Here is a 6,732-nt window from a genome sequence, read left to right on the forward strand (position 1 = left end):
TATATATATATGGAAGAAAAAGAAATATCCCATAGGAAAAGGAATATGTTACTTTTAAAACTATTTCAGCGTGCTACTTTTTCGATCGGAATCTTATGCCGAACTGCTAAGTTACAGGGAAGAAAACACACCGGTTGTCAAGTGGCTGTGGGGGGACAAACACAGACGCAAAGACACACATATATATATGTACACACATATACATATATATATACATATATATGACGGACTTCTTTCAGTTTTCGTCTACAAAGTCTACTCACAAGGCTTCGGTCGACCTGAGGAATATACTTACCCAAGTTACCTTGGAGTGGGACTGAACCCGGTTGGAATGCAAGTTCCTTTCCAAACAGCCATGCCTGTACCTTGCTAGAGGAATGTATATATACATACATACATATATACATACATACAAACATACATACATACATACATACATACTTCTACGCAAATAGACTTAAACACACACACATACACACACACACACACACGCACGCACACATACACACACACACACACGAACACGGGTATGTAGATATATGCATTTGCCTAGGCAAGTGTACGTGTGAATATATGAGTATACTTTATATTGACATTTACAAATTTGTATATATACCAATACGTACGCTGACCTCAATATTTAATATTTTCTTTGTAGCTACCAATTTTGTGTGCGCCGAATGGAAGAGAAAGAAACGTCCGTAGGACAAAGAATGTGTCACTTTTAAAGCTATTTACATTTATATCGATAAAAGCTGCCATATTTGTATGGAAGTAAAATGTGCTTACTGCAGTTCTTATTTTATTCTACATGAAGGGAACATTTTTACGTTATGCTATTTCCCAATTGCAGTTAAAAGTACTTTACCATTGCACATAGACGTGAACTGTAGTGCAGCTCTTGGAACTGTTGCTATTGTTTTTATTGTTGTTTATACTCAGATCAGTCCTGGCCAATCAGAATCATGATGGAAAGCATTCTGTTCATTACAATAACGCCTTCATCTTTTGTCTTTTACCCGTTTCAGTCACAAGACTGCGGCCATGCTGAGGTACCACGTTAAAATTTTAGTCGAATGAAAATGCCCCAGCACTTAATTTTTTTTTAAAGCCTGGTATTTATTCTAACAATCTCTTTGACCGAACCACCAGATAATGGAGACGCAAACACACCAACGAGGGTTGTCGAGCGGTGGGGGTGGGCGACAAACACAGACACAAACACACAAACACACACACACAAACACACACACACATATACATAATAATAATAATAAATGTATCTATATATAATAAATAAACATCCACGTGCCAAATTTATATTAAATTAATTCATTTAATTTGAACGTAAAACTCGAAACTATTCAGCCACTTTAATTTTGAAATAAATTTTTATTCATTTCACCCGCTTTTTACAGTTATTTCATATCAAAGCAAATCGTGGATGTTTATTTGAACATCTATTTTCAACATGTAAGGAAGTAGTTTTTGTCGTCTCTTTCTTTCTCTCTGTCTATATACAGATATTTACCGTGTCGGCAAGAAGCATGTTAAACTCTGGAAGGTGAGTTATACTTTCTTATCCTCTAAATTCTTGGAAATATATATGTGTATATATATATATATATATATATATATATATATATAGTGTGTCTGTGCGATGGCCAAATTGTTGCCGTTTTTATTTCGCGCATGCGCATTGCTTGTCTTTGATTTTGTCGACTACACAGTATAGTAGAGTCAGCTGGTCACCGTCTGTGAGTAAGACAGTACCATGACGAAATTCACTCTGCCAGAGATTTGGAAACGACATGATGTAATGCTTAGCATTCGCGCCGGAAGCTCCAGTACGTGCATTTTAGAGTGTTTGTACCTCAATCTGAGGACAGTGCAGAGAATTCGGAAAGAGTTGGAGGAGTCGAATGGTGATTACGAAGGTACGGAAGCTCAGAAAACTCACTCTGATCGTCCTTATAAGAAAAGAACTCCATTTATCTTCTCACACAACCTCAACTTCAAATTCCTGGAGGAGATACTGCTACCTTGGGTCAAGAGGGTGGGTGTTGGAAGACCCTATGTCTGGCAACAGGACTCTGCACCATGCCATACAAGCAGAACTCAGTCATGGCTGTCGGACAATTTCTGCGACCATATCACCCCTATCATCTGGCCAACTAACTAACTCCCAACAGTGCAACCCTTTTGATTATTATGTGTGGGGCGCAGTTGAGCGAAAGGCCAACAAAACTCGTTGTAACACGAAAGAGGAACTGAAAACAAGGATTATGGCAGCATTAACATACTTAAACAAAGAGACCACTCAGAGGAGTTACAGGAGATTCGGAAGTAATCTGCACGCCGTGGTTGAAGTCAATGGCGATTTTATTGAATAAATTTACTCTTTCGTATTTGAAGATATTTTTTATGTAATTTTGGTAAATATAGCTGTTAAAATGAGATACTAGTATTAATTTCACTTTTGCGTGATTTAGACGACAATTTATTCACGGCACCCTGTACACACACACACACACACACACACACACACACACACACACACACACACACACACACACACATATATATATATAGTTTAGGTACTGAACAATTGTAGTTGTTGTCAATTCTAGATAACTTCTGATCCAGCAGACATCTGATCATAACGTATCAACTATTGCTGTCCAGCTTAATTTTCTTCATGAATTGAAAGCGCTATCTTAAATGTCACCTTTTTAAAGATGTAAATTTGTGATACGAGGGACATTTTTTTTTCTCTCCCCTAGGTCGAGCGACCGCAATCAAGCTTCCGTGTTCGTTCGTGATGCTCCATAATGATATCATCGTCAACGATGCTAGATTGTCGACAAACGAAGGGTTTGTATTCTGTTTAATGGTTTCCATTTTATATATTTATTTATTTATTTATTTATTTATTCATTTATTTATGTAAATATGGTGGCTGTCAACTCGTGACTTGACCGAAGATCATAGCTCATGCAAAATGCCAGTTTCACTCAGGCTTTTGTCGTCGGCTTATATGTGTGTGTGTGTGTGTGTGTGTGTGTGTGTGTATGTGATGACTGTCTACATGTTACCGAGGAAGACCATCACTAACCATTGCTATTGCTTCGGAAAAAGAAAGCACACTATATGTACGATACATAACATGAATAGTGGGATCGAATTTTTCAACTTAACCCTAAGAGGAGGGGTGGGTACACCAGTCTGGCCGCAGTCCAATGATCGCAAAAAGAAATTAAGTAAAAACGAACATTATCGTTTCATTTCATTCATTTTACTTTTTATATTTTCTTTGCAGTCTTTTCTTCTTTTTTTTCTATGTAGTTTCTCACAACTTGAGACAAAATTTGATGCAATTGACGGTTAAGTGTGAAGTTTCTTACAGAAGTTTTCGTTTAAAACTGTATGAAGTGAACTGGATCTTTCACTTTACGTCGTTCTCTGTTGCAAGTAAATATCCTATGCTCTCGTTTTCACTATAAACGTATCTTGTGTTGCTGTTGCTTTTGTTCCTGTTATTGATCTTGTGCAGTAATATTACTATTGCTCAATAATATTGCGCTGTTTTCCCTAATAATTTATTCAAAGACATTTTCTTTCTTGTTTAAGCTTCCAGCTATATCATCGCAGTAATTAAGCGCCACAATCGGCTTTTTCCCTTAAATCTTTATACTTCGTACTTGTTAAGTAAATGCAAGATTCAGGCAATAAAATCACTATTTGGTTCTTAAAACTACTTCAAGGATGAAACGGTTCTAATTTGTAAACAATATTATTGATGCTAAAGGACTTCTTCCCGGTGCTTTTAACTTTTCGTGATGCCATTGTTAATATTGTGGATGAGAAATCCCATATATAGATATATACGTTCCCATATATATATATATATATATATATATCAGTATGGCTCTGTGTGTGTATGTATATGTATATATACATACACACGCATATATGCATATATATATATATATGTATGTATATATATATGTATATATACATATATATAATTATATAATATATAGGCGCAGGAGTGGCTGTGTGGTAAGTAGCTTGCTAACCAACCACATGGTTCCAGGTTCAATTCCACTACGTGGCACCTTGGACAAGTGTCTTCTACTATAACCTGGGACCGACCAAAGCCTTGTGAGTGAATTTGGTAGACGGAAACTGAAAGAAGCCCGTCGTATATATGTATATATATATATATATATTTCTCCGTGTTTTTCTCTTTGTCTCCGTATTCTTTCTGTTGAAGAGCGTAGCTCGAAACGTTAAAGACTTTCCGTATTCCCGAGCGTCATACTAATACATCCTTTTGTTGTTTACACCACCTGTCCGCGTCTGTTGTTGTTTTTTCGTACATTCTCCCATATATATATGTATGTGTGTGTATATGTTTGTGTGTCTGTGTTTGTCTCCCCAACATCGCTTGACAACCGATGCTGGTGTGTTTACGTCCCCGTCACTTAGCGGTTCGGCAACAGAGACCGATAAAATAAATACTAGGCTTACAAAGATTAAGTCCTGGGGTCGATTTGCTCCACTAAAGGTGGTGCTCCAGCATGGCCACAGTAAAATGACTGAAACAAGTTAAAGAGTAAAAGAGTAATTATATAATGTGTGTGCGTGTATGTTCCCAAGTAATGAACGAAATTCATAACAACATCCGCATTTTGATTCCACGTAATAATATTATTCCACGTAATAATATTATTCCACGTAATAATACTGAGATTGGACAACTACTGAGGATCAGGTTTAACGAATATTAGAAAGTCATTGATCAGGAAGAAAAAATAAATAATACAATCATCAAATTGGTGGAAGATGTATGAAAAGGAAATAGAAATCACCAGCTTTACTAATGGATGAATATTTCCATTATAAGAACCGAATCACATCACGTTGAAAACAAATAGCAAATAGAGCGATAACTGGCGCAGAAACGGCGGCAAAAACTTATAGTCATTGCAAATGATGTTTTGGAAGAGTAGGCTTCTGGGTAAGAACATTGAAGCATTTCAGCAAATTCTTGTGCGTTTACTCTAAAGTAATTGAGAATCAAGCATGTAAATATATAGTGTTTTTGAAGGAAGAAATTAATAAAAGAAACATAAATGCATTACATTTCCACTGGCAACACATCTCACTAATACATAGACGTGGTGTAGACAACAAACAGATGTATTAGTTTAACGCTCGGGAAGGGAAAATGTCTTTAACGTTTCGGGCCTACGCTCTTCCACAGAAAGGAACACAGAAAGAAACAAGGAGAGAAAATAATGCGTAGTGGATAGCGATCTATCATGGCGAATGCCGGACAGAGGCTCACACAGGAGAGCTAGGAAGAAGGGAAGATAATAAAGTAGTAGTGATCCTAAAACATGCGTGTGTATAAGAGAGCAAGAGCATGCATGTGCCTGTGGAAGAGGGCTGGTGACCTTGATGTGTGCGTGTGTGTATTATACCCCTACTGCCAAGTTTACGTTGGGGTTTCTGTAGTGGTGAATAGATAATTGAATAAGTTGGAGTCAATAAAAAGGAATACATAGGAACATTTATTTGTAATCACTACAATTGTTTCCATGCAATGTAATTCTCCTTGCTCGCAGATATTTCGTTATGTAATCGTTTCCTTCCATTATGAGAACTTGTGTTTCATCAGATGATATGTAAATACTGTCTCTGTGTTCCGTAAACTCAAATTTTCGACTTCGACCGCATCTTTTCTGTCTGTCGTGGTTATACGAACATTAGTAATCGCAAAGTATATCAAAATGTCTGTTGCCTTTTGATGAATGTTTTAAATGTATAGACGGTGTGGGAGGTTGGCTATCCTATGAGTGGTAAGTCTTGATTCTTATTAAAGGTAGTGTTAGTCTATTTCTTTGTACTGCTAATTCATTCTTCATGGTCGGTTACCCATACTAAGAATTCACCGGTCATTCAGTTGACGAACTTATATGTTCTATATAAATATATATATATATATATATATATATGTATAAACACACCCATATTTACACATAGGTGCACTCATGTATACATATACGCATAATCACTTGAGTATACGCCCCTTCGACATTACATGCATACGCTTACATATATGAATTTATATATACACACACATACACATCTATATACATACTCATGCTCGCACACACACACACAACAGTTTACGATTTGCTGCAAAAATTCAAATTGAGAAATGTGAAGTAAATAAAATGCGAAAATGCGGTTATAGAACCGGAAGCTTCAATATGAGAAAAATTCTAATATCGTAATTGTGGAATTAATTTACTTAATCAGCGGCTTTTAGACGTATTAGTTGATGATCAGTTTTCTACATCTTTGTCTATATAAATATCTTGCAAACGGGATGTATTGTATACCGATGGGGTGTATATTTACAAACATGCGAGCAGACAAAGAGTTTCTCAGGCAACTATGTAGTCTCGGGTTTAATCCAAATTCAATATCACGTAAGAAACTGAAAGCCTTCTGCCATAATTCTACATTGACTAAAACCATGTGAGTCAAATTTTTGTAGACCAAAACGTTGCCAGTCAAATTTTACAGATGGTATGTATGCCGAAGACTGTCAAGGAAATTATTTCCGTTTTTCAGTGATAAACTTAATCCTTCGCCAGGTTAACCACTAATATCTAGCCCTTACTACTACTACTACTACTACTACTACTACTACTACTA

The sequence above is a fragment of the Octopus bimaculoides genome, chromosome 16 (genome assembly GCF_001194135.2).
Source record: "Octopus bimaculoides isolate UCB-OBI-ISO-001 chromosome 16, ASM119413v2, whole genome shotgun sequence".
Taxonomy (NCBI): Eukaryota; Metazoa; Mollusca; class Cephalopoda; order Octopoda; family Octopodidae; genus Octopus; species Octopus bimaculoides.